Below are 16009 nucleotides of genomic sequence, written 5' to 3'. Positions count from 1 at the left end.
AGTTCATCAGGCAGGTCCCTGGAGTGAGAAGGTTGCACTACCATCACAGCCTGAGTAAACTTGTTCCATATTCTCCGGTATTCAACAGAATGAGCAATGAATATATTGATAGATTAAAGATTGTGAAGCATCTCAAGGGTAGATATACGGTGAGCCTGTGATTTTGACCTGGGAGATAGTGAGGTCTGCAGATGCTGGAGAGTCAGAGTCAAAACGTGTGGTGCTGGAAAAAAGCACAGCAGGTTGGGCAGAGCAAGAGAGTCGATGTTTCAGATGAAACCCTTCATCAGGATCTGGGATTTTGCCCTGGGAACCGAGTACAGCAGGCACATGCTCAAGATAAAGCTCAGGTTGGAACTGAAATGAGGGGTCATTCTTTCACCGAAGGGCTTGTAAAACTTTGGAATTGTCTACCCTGGAATTTTGTGGATAACCCATAACTGAATATGTTTAAAACTGGGATAGACAGTATTAGACCATTAGGCAATGCAGGGATATGGGGTGTGAGCAAGACAGTGGAACTGAGCCCAAGGTCACCCATGATCGTACTGAATGATGGAGCAGACTCAATGGACCCAATGGGCTACACTTGTTCCAATTTCTTGCATTCCTGCTCCCCACTCCCCTCAAAAATCCCAGCCTCCAGGTGAAAATGTTTCTTTTACTGAACTCCCCTCCAAGCCTCCAGCCCTCCACTTTAAAATTAAGCCCCTTTATTATTAACTCTTCAACTAAAGGGAACGGCTGCTTTCTATTGTTACTAATGGACCAGGAATTTCTCAAGATCCAGCTTTTTGTAATGTAGTCAATTTGTGTCAAACTGAACTTTTGTTTTTGTTCCTACCTCCCTCTCTGTTTTATCACAGCTTGAGGGGCTGTAATAAAAAACACTTCAGGTATTCTTCCTTTTCCAATAAATGATTCCCACTTTCTTCTTCCCATCTCATTTCATCTTCTGACAGAATCAACCATTATCTAAGACGCTTATGCAAAGGGCCAGTATTTGTATGTGAGGTAATTCTGCCTTCCCGCCATGCATGTTCCACTGAGAACACTGGATCAAGGTCAGAGTAGAGTAGATCTCTTCCCTGCAACATGGGAATTGATCTAGGAACGTTCCTGGTCTGTGTGACTTAACTTCACTTCATTAGGTGGCTCAGTGGTTAGCACTGCTGCCTCACAGTGCCAGAGAGCCGGGTTCGGTTCCAGCCTTGGGTGACTGTCTGTGTGGAGTTTGCACATCCTCCCTGTGTCTGATAAGGTTTCCTCCAACAGTCCAAAGACGTGCAGGCGAGGTGGATTGGCCATGGGGAATGCAGGGTTATGGGGATGGGCTGGGATGATCTTTGAAGGGTTGGTGCATAATGAATGGGCCTAATGGCCTCTTTCCATGGTGTAGTGTTTCTGTGAATATTGTGGCCGACCACTCAAACATGGAACCTCCTCTCTCTTCAACTGAGCTGTTTCTTCTTATGTAATCATGAAAGACTTGCTGTGCTGTAAGAACTTCAAACGGAAAATTTTGAAAAAGAGAAAGTCTTTCCCATGAATCGAGTGATAATCTGATGCTGTAGCATTGTCTAAAGTCTCTTCATTTCAGCACAGTGGTGGAGATGGTGGGCAAAGTGCACACTAGTAGTTTGCAATGATGCTATTTTGGGGAGGCAGTGACTGAGTGGAATTCTCATGAGACAGTTAAGCGAGAGATCAGGTAGTGTCTTGAAAATCCAGGGTCAACCCCAGCGACGGCATCGAGCAGATGGCTTAATTTGATTTCAAGAAAAATCTCAAACTATTGCCAATTGTTGGGGAAGAACGCTGGTTCATTAGGGATGGAAATCTGCCATCCTTACCTGATGACTCCAGAACCACAACAATGAGGTTGACTCTTAACTCTCTATGAACAATTAGGATCGGGCAATGAATGTTAGCTGAGGTAGAGACACCCAAATCCTGTGAATGAATTTTTTAAAATGTGAAGGGATTAAAATTGTGTCAAGGCATAACTGTGGCTTTAGAATTGCACATAGAATATTGTTGAGTACAATAACGTCATAACACAATGTTAAGCTTCTCTGCTCTGTTCTATATCCGTAAAATCAGGCTGTCAATGTGGAAAATGTGTGTTGTGCAAAATGTGATGCTGCAGCCTATAAATAGCAATGTCACATCTCTCACCTGCATGTGCTATAAGGAAAAATACAACAGCCTAGACAGACATTAGCAAAGACAGAGATAATAAAAAGAGTATATAAGAGCAGAAGTAAGCCGTTCGGCCCATTGAGTCTGCTCTGCCATTCAATGAGACCATGGCTGATCTGATAATCCTCAACCTCACTTTCCTGCCTTCCCCCCATAAGCCTTGATTTCCTTACAATTAAAAATCTGTCTCTCTCTCTCTCTCAGCCTTGAATACATTTCATGACCCAGCCTTGACAGCCTTCTGTGATAAAGAATTTCACAGATTCATACCCTTTGAGAGAAGAATATCCCTCCTCATCACTGACTTTAATGTGTGACCCCTTATTCTGAGCTTATACCCTCTGGTCCAAGATTCCCCAATAAGAGGATACAACCTTTCCCTGTGTCCACCTTGTCAAATCCCCTAAGAATCTTGTATATTTCGATCAGGTCGCCTCTCATTCTGCTAAATTCCAATAAGTACAGACCCAACCTACTCAACTTCACCTCAGAAGACAGTCCCTCTATTCTTGAATTCATATTGCATTAACTATCTGAAGGCATCTCAAGCTGTTTTACAATCAACAAACTGCTTTTTAAGTTCAGCCACGGGTGCATTTGGAGCACCAAATGCATGGGAACATTACCTCTTGCAAGCTGCCCTCCAAGCCTGACTTGGAACTATATCTCTGTTCCTTCACTGTCACTGGGTCAAAGCCTAGATATCCCAATCTAGCAGCAATGATTGGTGGCCCTGTATTACACAATGAACTGCAGCAGTTCACGGAAAGTTTCTGCTCGCAAACAGCCTTCCCATGACCAGTTCAGGGACGGTAATACATTCAGACCTGCCCAGCAATGTGTAAAACCCACCAACAATCTTCTTAAACTGCAGAAACTGATTTACACACAGCAAGCTCCTTCAAACAATCACTTAATCTGTTTCCGGGACCTTAATTGAGGGATAAACAGCAGCCAAGGCACAAAGGCTAACTCCCCTGCTCCTCCTTGGAAGAATGACACAGGATTTTCTTTCTCCACCTACAAGGACAGACAGAGTTTCAGTCAAAAGACATCATTCTGACAAGCCCAGCACACCCTCAGTAGGAGAAAGTGAGGACTGCAGATGCTGGAGATCAGAGCTGAAAATGTGTTGCTGGAAAAGCGCAGCAAGTCAGGGAGAGAATAGGGCCCCTCAAAGATCTTCAGGAAGGGCTCAAGCCCGAAACGTCGATTCTCCTGCTCCTTGGATGCTGCCTGACCTGCTGCGCTTTTCCAGCAACACATTTTCAGCACCCTCAGTAGGGTCAGCTTTCATTGTACAAATAAAAATTGCAGATGCTGGAAATTGGAAACAAAACCAGAAATTACTGGAAAACCTGAAGAAGTTGCAGTGTAGTGTTAAGGGTTTAGATGGAGAGGAATTTGTTAAGTGTGGACAAGACAATTTTCTTGTATGTGGATGTACCTACTAGAGAAGGTGCAAAACTTGACCTACTCTTGGGAAATAAGGCAGGGCAGGTGACTGAGGTGTCAGTGGGGGAGCACTTTGGGGCCAGCGATCATAATTCTATTAGATTTAAAATAGTGATGGAAAAGGATAGACCAGATCTAAAAGCTGAAATTCTAAATTGGAGGAAGGCCAATTTTGACGGTATTAGGCAAGAACTTTCAAAAGCTGATTGGGGGCAGATGTGCGCAGGTAAAGGGACGGCTGGAAAATGGGAAGACTTCAGAAATGAGACAATGGGAGTCCAGAGAAAGTATATTCCTGTCAGGGTGAAAGGAAAGGTTGGTAGGTGTAGGGAATGCTGGATGACTAAAGAAATTGAGATTTTGGTTAAGAAAAAGAAAGAAGAATATGTCAGGTATAGACAGGATGGATCAAGTGAATCCTTAGAAGAATATAAAGGCAGTAGAAGTATATTTAATGAAAAATCAAGAAGGCAAAAAGGGGACATGAGATAGCTTTGGCAAATAGAATTAAGGAGAATACAAAGGGCTTTTACAAATATATTAAGACAAAAGGATAACTAGGGAAAGAATAGGGCCCCTCAAAGATCAGCAAGGCAGCCTTTATGTGGAGCCGCAGGAGATGGGGCAGATACTAAACAAGAAGTTTGCATCAAACTGTGGAAAAGTATGTGGAAAATATAGAATGTAGGGAAATAAACAGTGACATCTTGAAAAATGTCTTGAAATGCCTAAAAATGGATAAATACCCAGGACCTGATTAGGTGTAACCCAGAACTCTGTGGGACACGAGGGAAGTGATTGCTGGGCCTCTTGCTGAGATATTTGTATCAATAGGAACAGGTGAGGTGCTGGAAGAATGGAAGTTGGCTAACGTGGTGCCACTGTATAATAAAGGTAGTAAGGACAAGCCAGGCATCTATAGACCGGTGAGCCTGATGTCAGTATTGGGCAAGCTGTTGAAGGAAATCCTGAGGGACAGGATGTACATGTATTTGGAAAGGCAAGGACTGATTAGGGTAGTCAACATGGCTTTATGCGTGGGAAATCATGTCTCACAAACTTAATTGAGGTTTTTGTAGAAGTAACAAAGAAGATTGATGAGGGCAGAGCGGTAGATGTGATCTATATGGACTTCAGTAAGGCATTCGACAAGGTTCCCATTGGAGACTGGTTAGCAAGGTTAGATCTCATGGAATACAGGGAGAACTAGCCATTTGGATACAGAACTGGCTCAAAGGTAGAAGGCAGAGGGTGGTGGTGGAGGGTAGTTTTTCAGACTGGAGGCCTGTGGCCAGTGGAGTGCCACAAGGATAGGTGCTGGGTCCATTATTTTTCATCATTTATCTACTGTAAATGATTTTGATGTGAGCATAAGAGGTATAGTTAGTAAGTTTGCAAATGACCGTGAAGAAGGTTACCTTAAATTTCAATGGGACATTGATCAGATGGGCCAATGGGCTGAGAAGTGGCAGATGGAGTTTAATTCAGATAAATGTGAGGTGCTGCATTTTGGGAAAGCAAATCTTAGCAGGACTTATACACTTGATGGTAAGGTCCTAGGGAGTGTTACTGAACAAAGAGACCTTGAAAGTGGTTCATAGCTCGTTGAAAGTGGAGTCGCAGGTAGATAGGATAGTGAAGGCAGCGTTTGGTATGCTTTCCTTTATTGGTCAGAGTATTGAGTACAGGAGTTGGGAGGTCATGTTGCGGCTGTACAGGACATAGGTTAGGCCACTGTTGGAATATTGCATGCAATTCTGGTCTCCTTCCTATCGGAAAGATGTTGTGAAACTTGAAAGGGTTCAGAAAGGATTTACAAGGATGTTGCCAGGATTTGAGGATTTGAGCTACAGGGAGAGGCTGAACAGGCTGGGACTGTTTTCTCTGGAGCATCAGAGGCTGAGGGGTGACCTTATAGAGATTTACAAAATCATGAGGGGCATGGATAGGATAAATAGACAAAGTCTTTTCCCTGGGGTGGGGAGGTTCAGAACTAGAGGGCATAGGTTTAGGGTGAGAGGGGAAAGATATAACAGAGACCTAAGAGGCAATTATTTCACGCAGAGGGTGGTACGTGTATGGAATGAGCTGCCAGAGGATGTGGTGGAGGTTGGTATAATTGCAACATTGAAGAGGCATTTGGATAGTATATAAATAGGAAGGGTTTGGAGGGATATGGGCCGGGTGCTGGCAGATGGGACTAGATTGGGTTGGGATATCTGGTCGGCATGGACAGGTTGGACCGAAGCGTCTGTTTCCGTGCTGTACATCTCTATGACTCTATGACCTGGAATGTTAACACTGCTTTCTCGCCACAGATGTTTCTAGACCTGTTGAGTTTTTCAACTAGGAGAAAGTGAGGACTGCAGATGCTGGAGATCAGAGTCGAGAGTGTGGTGCTGGAGAAGATTGGATGCTGCCTGACCAGCTGTGCTTTTCCAGCACCACACTTTCTGACTCTGTTGGATTTTCCCAGCAATTTTTGATTTTGTTTCAGATTCCGTGGTCATGCTCAAGTTTCTGCAGTGGGACTTGAACCCACAACCCCAAATTCAAGAAGGAGAGTGCTACCTGCTGAGTCACTTCTGACACACAGGCAGTTGCATGCTCATTGCTTTTGTGTGATATTACATTAACTACCTACACGCATCTCTCTCAACTACAGATTACTGTGTAAGGCCATTAGTACTGAAAGGGTTAATTCACATCATAGGTACGTTCCACCCATTTATATCCAAGGGCTAGATATAAAATTTAAAAATGTGTCACTCAGGTGGATTGGTCATTCTAAATTGCCCCATAGTGTCCAAGGATGTGCAGGCTAGGTGGGTCAACTATGGGAAATGTGGGGAAAGAATAGGGGTGGTGGAAAACTCTTCAGAGGGTCAGTGCAGACTCAATGGGCTGAATAGCCTCTACCTGCAGCATAGAGATTGTATGACTGATTTCTGACCAGTGTGAGTACAAGAGATCCAAAAATTGTTTGAAGTACAAAGTCTATGTAGCTAAATAGTAATGTGTCCTTACACTTATGTCCAGCCAAAATTTCATAAGGGACTATCATATCACCCAGATGTACTGTAAATAGCTATTAAGGACTAAGTAATGAACCTAATATATTTATCAAGATTGCCATACCCTCTGCCATAATTTGGGCAGTCAATCCGTGTAACATTTTATAAATTCCTACTTTGGAAACAGAACCAGTCTGACTCAAGATTGGAATACAGGCAGACTCTAACACACAATGTATTGTCTGAGCTGAGATGTCACCTTTTTTTTATAAAACCTTAAGTTATCTCAGGAATGTGACTTGAAAGAAGTTCTGGAATTTGCATATTAATGAATCAATACCTGTAAGCCATTCTAATAGATGAAAGACGGCAAACTGGGTTTGTTCAATATTTTGCATCAATTGTATGACAAATTTTACTATAAATTGTGTCTTATGATCCTGCCCCACGAGCTACCTGATAAAGGGGCAGCGCTCCAAAAGCTAGGGCTTCCAAATAAATCTGTTGGACTAGAACCTGGTGTTGTGTGATTTTTAACTTTGTCCACCTCAGTCCAACGCCAGCACCTCCACATCATGGATAGTAATGCCTACAAGCACAGCTGAAATCTCCATCTGCTTCTTTCTTTCATTTACAATAGCCAGTTTAAAAAGTGGGGTCAGTATGTATTGGTCCATTGGCCTTGCCATTATAAAGCATGATGTGCAACACAATGTCAGACAAAAGATTGAGACCTCAGTGAAAACATGGAATTTCAACAGAACAACTGAAACCATCCGACCTATGAAAGTGCGGAGAGCTGAGAAAGAAATCTTCAGTGTGATTATTTGATAGCAAGAAGGTTTGGAACAACAGCTCCAGAGATGAAATGGGGAATTTCCATCTTCTATTACTTTTCAGCCCTGGTACATTAAGGTACTGGAAACTGTGTAGGAGTCCTTGAACCGTGTGCCTGTCACAGAATGCACATCGCAAATGTCAAGAGTATTACAGTGGGATTGAGGCACCTCAGAGTGGAACACAATGTATGAAGAAACATATAATTATATTGTGCTCTCTGTAATATTCAAGTCTCAATGTACTTTTAGAAATTTTATGAGTGAAGTATTTGGAAAAATAACATAAATTGATAAAATCTGATTATGAGGAAGCCTTTTTAGTTTAGTTTCTGACCAGTTAGAGGCTGGCTTGTTATCGCTGCTCATTAACATTCATACAATTCCTGTAGTGTGGAAGCAGGCCATTCAGCTCATCAAGTCCACACCAACCCATCGAAGAGCATCCCACCCAGTTCCATTCCCCCAACATATTCCTGTAACCCTGCATTTCTTGTGGCTAATCCATTTAGCCAGCATACTATGGGGCAATTTAGCATGGCGATCTAACCTGCACAGCTTTGGATTGTTCGTGGAAACTGGAGCACCCAGAAGAAACCCATGCAGACACGGGGAGCATGTGGAAACTCCACACAGTCACCTGAGGGTGAAATCAATCCCAGGTCCCCGGTGCTGTGAGGCAGTGAACCACTGATCTACTGCGCCACCCCAAACATTCTGATTGATGTGATTGAGACTAAACTGGGGACTAACAGCACAATATCATCTTGCTTCAATCAATAAGAGTCCAGCAAGAAAAGTTGTTTGTCCTTCTTTTTTCAATAATTATTTGCTTCCTTTAGGAGATGGATTTGCTAACAGTGAATCCTTGCTCTTCTACAGCTGCTGCTCTTTGGAGGGAAGACTGGAGGGTTTATATTAATGACCAAAGAGGTACCTAGTGGACACCATTGATTGCTGAGTTCAGCAACAAAGAAAGACTTGTTCATTTTTATCAGCGGTTCCAGATATTGTGGGATCTGAAGGAGAGAAACATTGCACTTTCAATTCCTGTAAATTAGAGAGGGATATAATACAAGGCCAACAGGGAAATAGTTACCTGCAATGACTGAATCCATCTTTTATTTTGGTTAAACCTATTAACTGGTTTTCACAGAATAACTGGGTCATCTGATTAGAACAATGATCAAATCTCCATTCAACCCAAATCATTTTTGGAATGTTCAATCAGTTTCAAAACATTCTCACAGCATTGAAAAGTGGAATTAATAGCCCCTCAGCACAGTGACCTCCACTAAGGGCATGGAGACTGATCCTGAATCCAGTCCATCCAGAACAGGGATTGAACCCTGGGTCATTGGCCTCAATCTGTACTGTCCTAGCTGAGCCAACTGAGATATCCAAACAACAGGGGAGGCAATGGCGTAGTGGTATCATCGCTGGATTGTTAATTCAGAGAAGACAGGCAGGAGGCTGGAAGAACACAGCAAGCCAGGCAGCTTCAGGACGTGGAGAAGTCAATGTTTCAGGGGTAATCCTTCCTCAGAACTCATTAATCCAGAGACCCAGGTAATGTTCTGGGGACCTGGGGTCAAATCCCGCCATGGCAGATGGTGGAATTTGAATTCAATAAATATTTGGAATTAAGAGTGTAACAATGACCGTGAATCCATTGATGGGAAAACCAAGCTGGTTCACTAACATCCTTTAGGGAAAGAAATTGGTCTGGCCTACATGTGATTCCAGACCCACAGCCACGTGGTTGACTCTTTTTTTTTCCCTATTTATTTTCTTTTTTGCTTTTCTTTTTCTTTTTTTTTAAATTTAACCCCTACACTACCGCCTAACTGCGGTAGTGCTTATTTTTCCCCAGCACCCATGGTGTGTGTGCGCAGGTGTGAGACACAGTGAAAGACACAAAGTGCACGAATCTTTATTCAATTACGTGGTTGACTCTTAACTGCAATTGGGAATGAGTCAATAATTGTTGGCCCAGGCGATGATGCCCACAGCCTGTAAATGAATAACAAAAACACAATCCTCTCTCCACTGCCACCACCAGCTCCTCTCACGGTCCCAGGGAGTCTGAGTTGCCATGGCAACACTCTTACCGAATGACATGGTCTGAGACTTGGAGACCAATGGCAGAGACTCCAACTTTCCTTCTATCTCGCAGCTACCCAGGAATCTCTCCTGTTCTGACAACCGGCCATTGGTGCTGGAATAACATACAGTTTGATACTCGCTCCAAAATGAATCCTGAGCCCAGAACCTCTCAATATTTCCACAAAGTAACTACATAATCGCTCAATGGATGCAAAAGCCAAATATAAAGTCAAAATTGGAGTACAGAAAAATCAAAGAAACTTTCAGTTCTTCTTTCTGTGTGAGTCTGACTTCTGAAACAACTGAAAATTTTGAGCGATATCACTTCTTGAGAAACACATCTGGTTCATGTTTAATTAGGTGATAAGTATTGCACCATATTAGCACACTGTGATACACATGACCTTCACAGTAACTTAAAAGCAGCACCCTTATCAGAAAAGCAATTTATTTAAGAACAAAAATTCTGAAAATAAAGAGAGATGGGCAGGAATGAAGTCCTAGCAGTATTCATGTCATCACTTTGCAATTAAACCTTGCAATGTTAATGAGCTTGTGGCATCATCCACTTGCTGTAACTAGTTTGAGATCAAAAGCTTGTGTTTTAGAGACTTTGAGCTTACAGCGATGTAAAGCATCCAGCAAAGGCTGGCAATGCAAAAGCAACAAATCTAATCCCCATGAACAAAATACCTTGACTCGGCTGTCAATAATGAAATATTCATTATAGAAGCTTTGTCAGCGATTGATGACACCAGCAGCTCTCAGTTTCAGTTCTGTTTGTGTTTTGAGTGAGCCTCAACTGTAATGCACAGAAGAGCTGTGTCTTTAATGAGCTGAATAAACACGACTCAGGCTTGCAGCTGATAGATGAGAGAAGGTTAAATAACTGCAGCGGGTGGTGGGAGGGGGCACATATGGCAATGGTGTGCCACTAGGAGAGTGCAGCCCAGGAACATCGATAGTGCAGGACAGAATAATGGAGATGTACCACTACCAGGACCTTCACTGCTGCCCCTTCCCCGAGTTGTTCCATGAATAAGAGAAATCCAGGCTGACAGATTCCACGCCTCCTGAGTGATACGTGAATGGTGTTCCTGGCAGAGCAAGACATCTGTTATAACTGATGTGGATGACAGTGGGATGTGGACAGGCAGCTGCACTGAAAGGAGAGGGGAGCAGAGGTGAAGGAAGGGAGGTAAGGGAGGTAAGAGGACACAATCTCATAGAGCTCCTACAGTGTGGAAGCAGGCCAATCAGCCCAACACGTCCACACCGAACCTCCAAACAGAATCCTGCCCAGATCCACCCTGTCCCTCTAACCCTGCATTTTCCAAGGCCAATCAACCTAACCGTATACATCCCTGACAACTAAAAACAATTTCCTACAGCCAATCCACCTGACCTGCACATCTTTGGACTATGGGAGGAAACCAGAGCACCCAGAGGAAACCCATGCAGACACGGAGAGAATGGGCAAACTCCACACAGACTGCCACCTGAGTCTGGAATCGAACCCAGGTCGCTGGCGCTGTGAGACAGCAGTGCTAACTACTGAGCCACCATGCCTCCCCTGATAAAGTTGGATGGACTTGGTTTGTATCCACTGTTGTTTAGAAGAGAGAGCATTACTCCAATTGAAGTGCATAGGATACTGGATGGACTTGATAAGGAGGAAGCGGAAAGAATGAGTGCTGAACTAAGGGGGAGGGGCTGTTTTAAAATTAGGGAATTGTCTTTTGAGAACAAGAGTTGGGGATAAATTCTTTTTCTCAAACAATATGGGACTTTGGAACTGTCTGCCCCAAGAGACAGTGGTGTGGGATCATTGAGTATTGTCAAAGCCGAGAGGGGTAGATTTTTGTTAGGCTGGAGAAATTGAATGGTGTTGGAGCTCAATAAGAAGTGGCAGTCCAATCAGCAATGATTTTATTGAATGGTAGAGCTTGTTCAAGGGCTGGAATAGTCTACCTTTGCTCCAAATTCACATGTTTGTGAGAGGTACTTCCATTAGGAAAGAAAAGAGGTGTCAACATTAACAGGGAGATGAAGAAGGATCAGCAGCAATTGAAGGAAGTCATAGAGTCATCGAATATGGAAACAGTCCCTTTGGTCCAACTAGTCACTCTGACCATGTCCCCAAAGTAAACTAGCCCCACTTGTATATGGCCCATATCCCTCCAGATCTTTCCTATTCATGTGTTTATCTAAATGTCTTTTAAACATTGTAACTGTACCCACATCCACCACTTCCTCTGGCAGTTCATTCCACACGCAAACCACCACTATGCCGATGGGATGGAAGAAATTAAGCTGTGTTGATGGGGCCATGACAGCCAAGTCAAACTGAGAGAGTGGTCAGGAACTGTAAGGGTTGGAGACAAGGAAAGGAAAAAGGAGGTGGAGGAAGTACATGGATAGAAATTCATCTGCCTTTATGAACATGAGAATCATGAAATCTTTGGCACTTGGCTGCTGGAATATGTGATGCTCTGATGAGTCTTGAAGCTTTTCCAGATCCAATGAGAAATTTCAGGAGGGCAGGGTGGTGACAGAGGCGAGGATCAGGCAGTCCGAATCCTACCAGTTCCAGCTCAGATGTCCCAAACATATTCAGTCCAGAATGAAACTCACATATATCTGGGTCCCAGATAACATTCATATGTTGGTCCCCTTTTGGCAACCCATCGGAGAGGGGCAGGAATCCCTGGTGGCCCAGAATGGCCAGCGGCCCACAATCAAAATGCAACACTGGGACTTTGGAAATGGTTGAGATGGACGTTGTTAAGGAAACTGTGTGGGCTGCTGCTGAAACCACCAGCAGCTGAATGAGATGCTACCAGTGGCGAACAGTAAAATGGGAGGAAAGACAGTACTGCAGGGTCTGAGAGTGGACACGGGGGTCACTCAAAGGAAGCATGGTAACACTCAGAAGAGTTTGAGGTGTGTGTTTTGTTATGTCTCAGACAGCTGCTGGCGAACAAAGCTTCACGGAGGAGCAGACAAACTATTCTGGCATGACAACAGTTCCTTATTTTCCTTGCACAACAAGTTCCTGTTGTTTGGTCAACATTACACACTAAGCACGAGGGCATTATAGCTGCACGCACATGCCCAGTTTCTCCTTAGTGTGTGCCAAACACGAACCATCCATGCCCTTCCCCGCCCCTCCCTCCCAGTCTCTCTAATGTAGTGAAATGCCATAAACTGTAGGAAGCTCTTTGAATTAAATTCCCTTTCTCACACTGACCTTGCAGCTTTGTGAGTACAAGATACGCAGGAGAGCTAGCTGTAGAGGCATTTTTAGCAAAAAAAAAGATTTTGCGGGGAAATCATTGGGACACACATCAGAAAAGTACTCCAGAGTTACCTTCCCCCCACCCTAGATAACTGATCGGGAGCCACTACTGAATTTTATCGTCGTGAAGATCAGTAACGTCAGGGCTTGGAAAATGAAGCAGGTGGGAAAAATGCAAAAATAGTTCTAATATTAGAACAGATGTTGCAGCCAGTTGGTGTTATACTGTTAAGATACACAGGTCAAAGGCTTTGTTTAATTGAATACTTAGAGCACTTATTAAAAAACAGACTGAGTCTGCAAGTCAGAACATTTAGTTTGTTTCATTCACAGGATGAGGGTGTAACTGGCTGGGTCAGCGTTTATTGCCCATCCCTAATTGCCCAGAGGGCAGTTAAGAGCCAATCACATCGCTGTGGATGTGGAGTCATGTGTAGGCCAGACCAGGTAAGGATGGCAGATTCCTTCCCTAAAGGACATTAGTGAAGCAGATGGGGACTTCCCCAGAAATTGACAATGGCTTAATGGTCATCATTTGACACTTAATCCCAGATTATTATTGACTTCAAATGCCACCATTTGCTCTGGTGGGATTCAAACCCGGGTCCCCAGAACATTTCCTGGAGCTGAGGATTAATAGTCCAGTGATAACACCACTATACCATCGCCTCCCCTATAGTACATGTAATGCTGTGTTCTGTGAATGATCCAGTTAAACGTCCAGAAGAGTATTTGTGCCTAGTTTCAGACTTCACGGCTGGGAGTCAGAGGAAGACAGCAACCTCAAGGAACAATGAGGGATGAGTTTGATAGCTGCTGCCTCATGACCAGTGTTAACATGCTCTAGATCCCATGGCCTGCTGGGAAATAAGAGATGCATTTCCACTCCAGACATAACAATATTTGAAACTTTGCTTTTCATTTGCAATTCAATAGGAGTTGTTTTGCACTTCGATGAAAAAAAAACCCAACATGCCAAAGGAATAGAAAATGTCATTTCAGATTCCAAAGATAATTTGCTGCACAGGCCATTGGCAGAATAATTATGCAAATTGATGCAGTTCACAAAGGAATATGAAAATCATACGCACAACTTATCAAATAAGAAAACAAGGTGTGCTGATCAGAAACAAAACATATCACATCTAATTCTCTCTAAATGTAGGTTACCGAATATATAACTACATCTCCAGAGTCTGACCTGAAAATGTTCTAAGTCCACACAATAGTAGAACATGTCTGAAAGTAGTTACAGAGACAAAAAAATGTACAGCACAGAAACAGACCCTCCTGTCCAACTTGTCCATGCCGACCAGATATCCCAACCCAATCTAGTCCCACCTGCCAGCACCCGGCCCATATCCCTCCAAACCCTTCCTATTCATATACCCATCCAAATGCCTCTTAAATGTTGCAATTGTACCAACCTACACCAATTCCTTTGGCAGCTCATTTCATACACACACCACCCGCTGCGTGAAAATGTTGTCCCTTAGGTCCCTTTTAAATTTTTCCCTCTCACCCTAAACTTTCGCCCTCTATTCCTGAACTCTCCCACTCCAGAGAAAAGACCTAGTCTATTTACCCTATCCATGCCCCTCATGATTTTGTAACCCTCTATAAGGTCACCCCTCAGCCTCCGACACCCCAGCGAAAACAGCCTCAGCCTGTTCAACCTCTCCCTCTAGCTCAACTCCTCCAACCCTGGCAACACCCTCGTAAATCTTTTCTGAATGCTTTATAGTTTCACCACATCCTTCCAATAGGAAGGAGACCAGAATTGCACACAATATTCCAATAGTGGCCTAACCCAATAGCCTGTACAGCTACAACATGACCTTCCAACTCCTATACTCAATACTCTGACCAATAAAGGAAAGCATTCCAAACACTTCTTCACTATCCTATCGACCTGCGACTCCATTTTTAAGGAGCTATGAACCTGCACTCCAAAGTCTCTTTGATCAGCATCCAAGGAGCAGGATAGTCAACATTTCGTGCATAAGCTCTTCATCAGGAATGTTGGGGGGGGGTGGGGCGGGGAAGGGGGCTAAGAGATAAATGGGAGGATGTGTTTGGGGCTGGGGGGAGGGTAGCTGGGAATGTGATAGGTAGATGAAGATGGGGGGCTGACAGTCAGAGACGAGAGTGGAGTGGATAGGTGGGAAGGAAGATGGACAGATAGGACAGGTCAAGAGGGAGGTGCCGAGTTGATGGGTTAGCTCTGAGATAAGGTGAAGGGAGGGGAGATGAGGAAACTGGTGAAATCGACATTGAAGCCATGTGGTTGGAGGGTCCCAAGGTGGAAGATGAGGCGTTCATCATCCAGGCGTCAGGTGGGAAGGGTTTGGCAGTGGAGGAGGCCCAGGACTATCATGTCCTTGGTGGAATTGGAGCGGGAGTTGAAGTGTTTGGCTTATGCTGGTGGGGTTAGCTGGTGCCGGCACCCCAGAGATGTTCTCTGAAATGTTCCTCAAGTTGGCGTCTTGTCTCCCTGATGTAAAGAAGACCACATCGAGAGCAACAGACACAGTAGATGACGTGTGTGGATGTGCAGGAAAATCTCTGCCGCATGTGGAAGGATCTTTTGGGGCCTTGGATGGAAGTGAAGGGGAGGTGTGGGCACAGGCTTTACACTTCTTGCGGTGGCAAGGAGAAAGTGGAGGGTGGGTTGGTGGGGAGTGTGGACCTAACAAGGGAGTTGCAGAGGAAATGGTCTCTGCAGAATGCTGATAGAAGGGGGGGTGGGAAATATATCTCTACTTAGTGGGGTCTGTGCGTAGGTGGCAGAAATGATAGACGATGATGCGTTGTATCCGGAGGTTGGTGGCGTGGAAGGTGTGGACCAGAGGTATTCTGTGACTCCTTTGTTAGGTCCACGCTCCCCACCGATCCACCCTCCACTCATGGCACCTTCCCTTGTCACTGCAAGAGGTGTAAAACCTGCGCCCACACCTCACCTCTCACCTCCATCCAAGGTCCCAAAGGATCCTTCCACATCCGGCAGAGATTTTCCTGTACATCCACACACCTCATCTACTGCTCCCATCACTCTCAATGGGATCTCCTCTACATTGGGGAGACAGGATGCCAACTTG

This window comes from Chiloscyllium plagiosum, chromosome 29 (genome assembly GCF_004010195.1).
Source record: "Chiloscyllium plagiosum isolate BGI_BamShark_2017 chromosome 29, ASM401019v2, whole genome shotgun sequence".
Classification (NCBI taxonomy): Eukaryota; Metazoa; Chordata; class Chondrichthyes; order Orectolobiformes; family Hemiscylliidae; genus Chiloscyllium; species Chiloscyllium plagiosum.
This window is presented reverse-complemented; position numbering follows the sequence as displayed.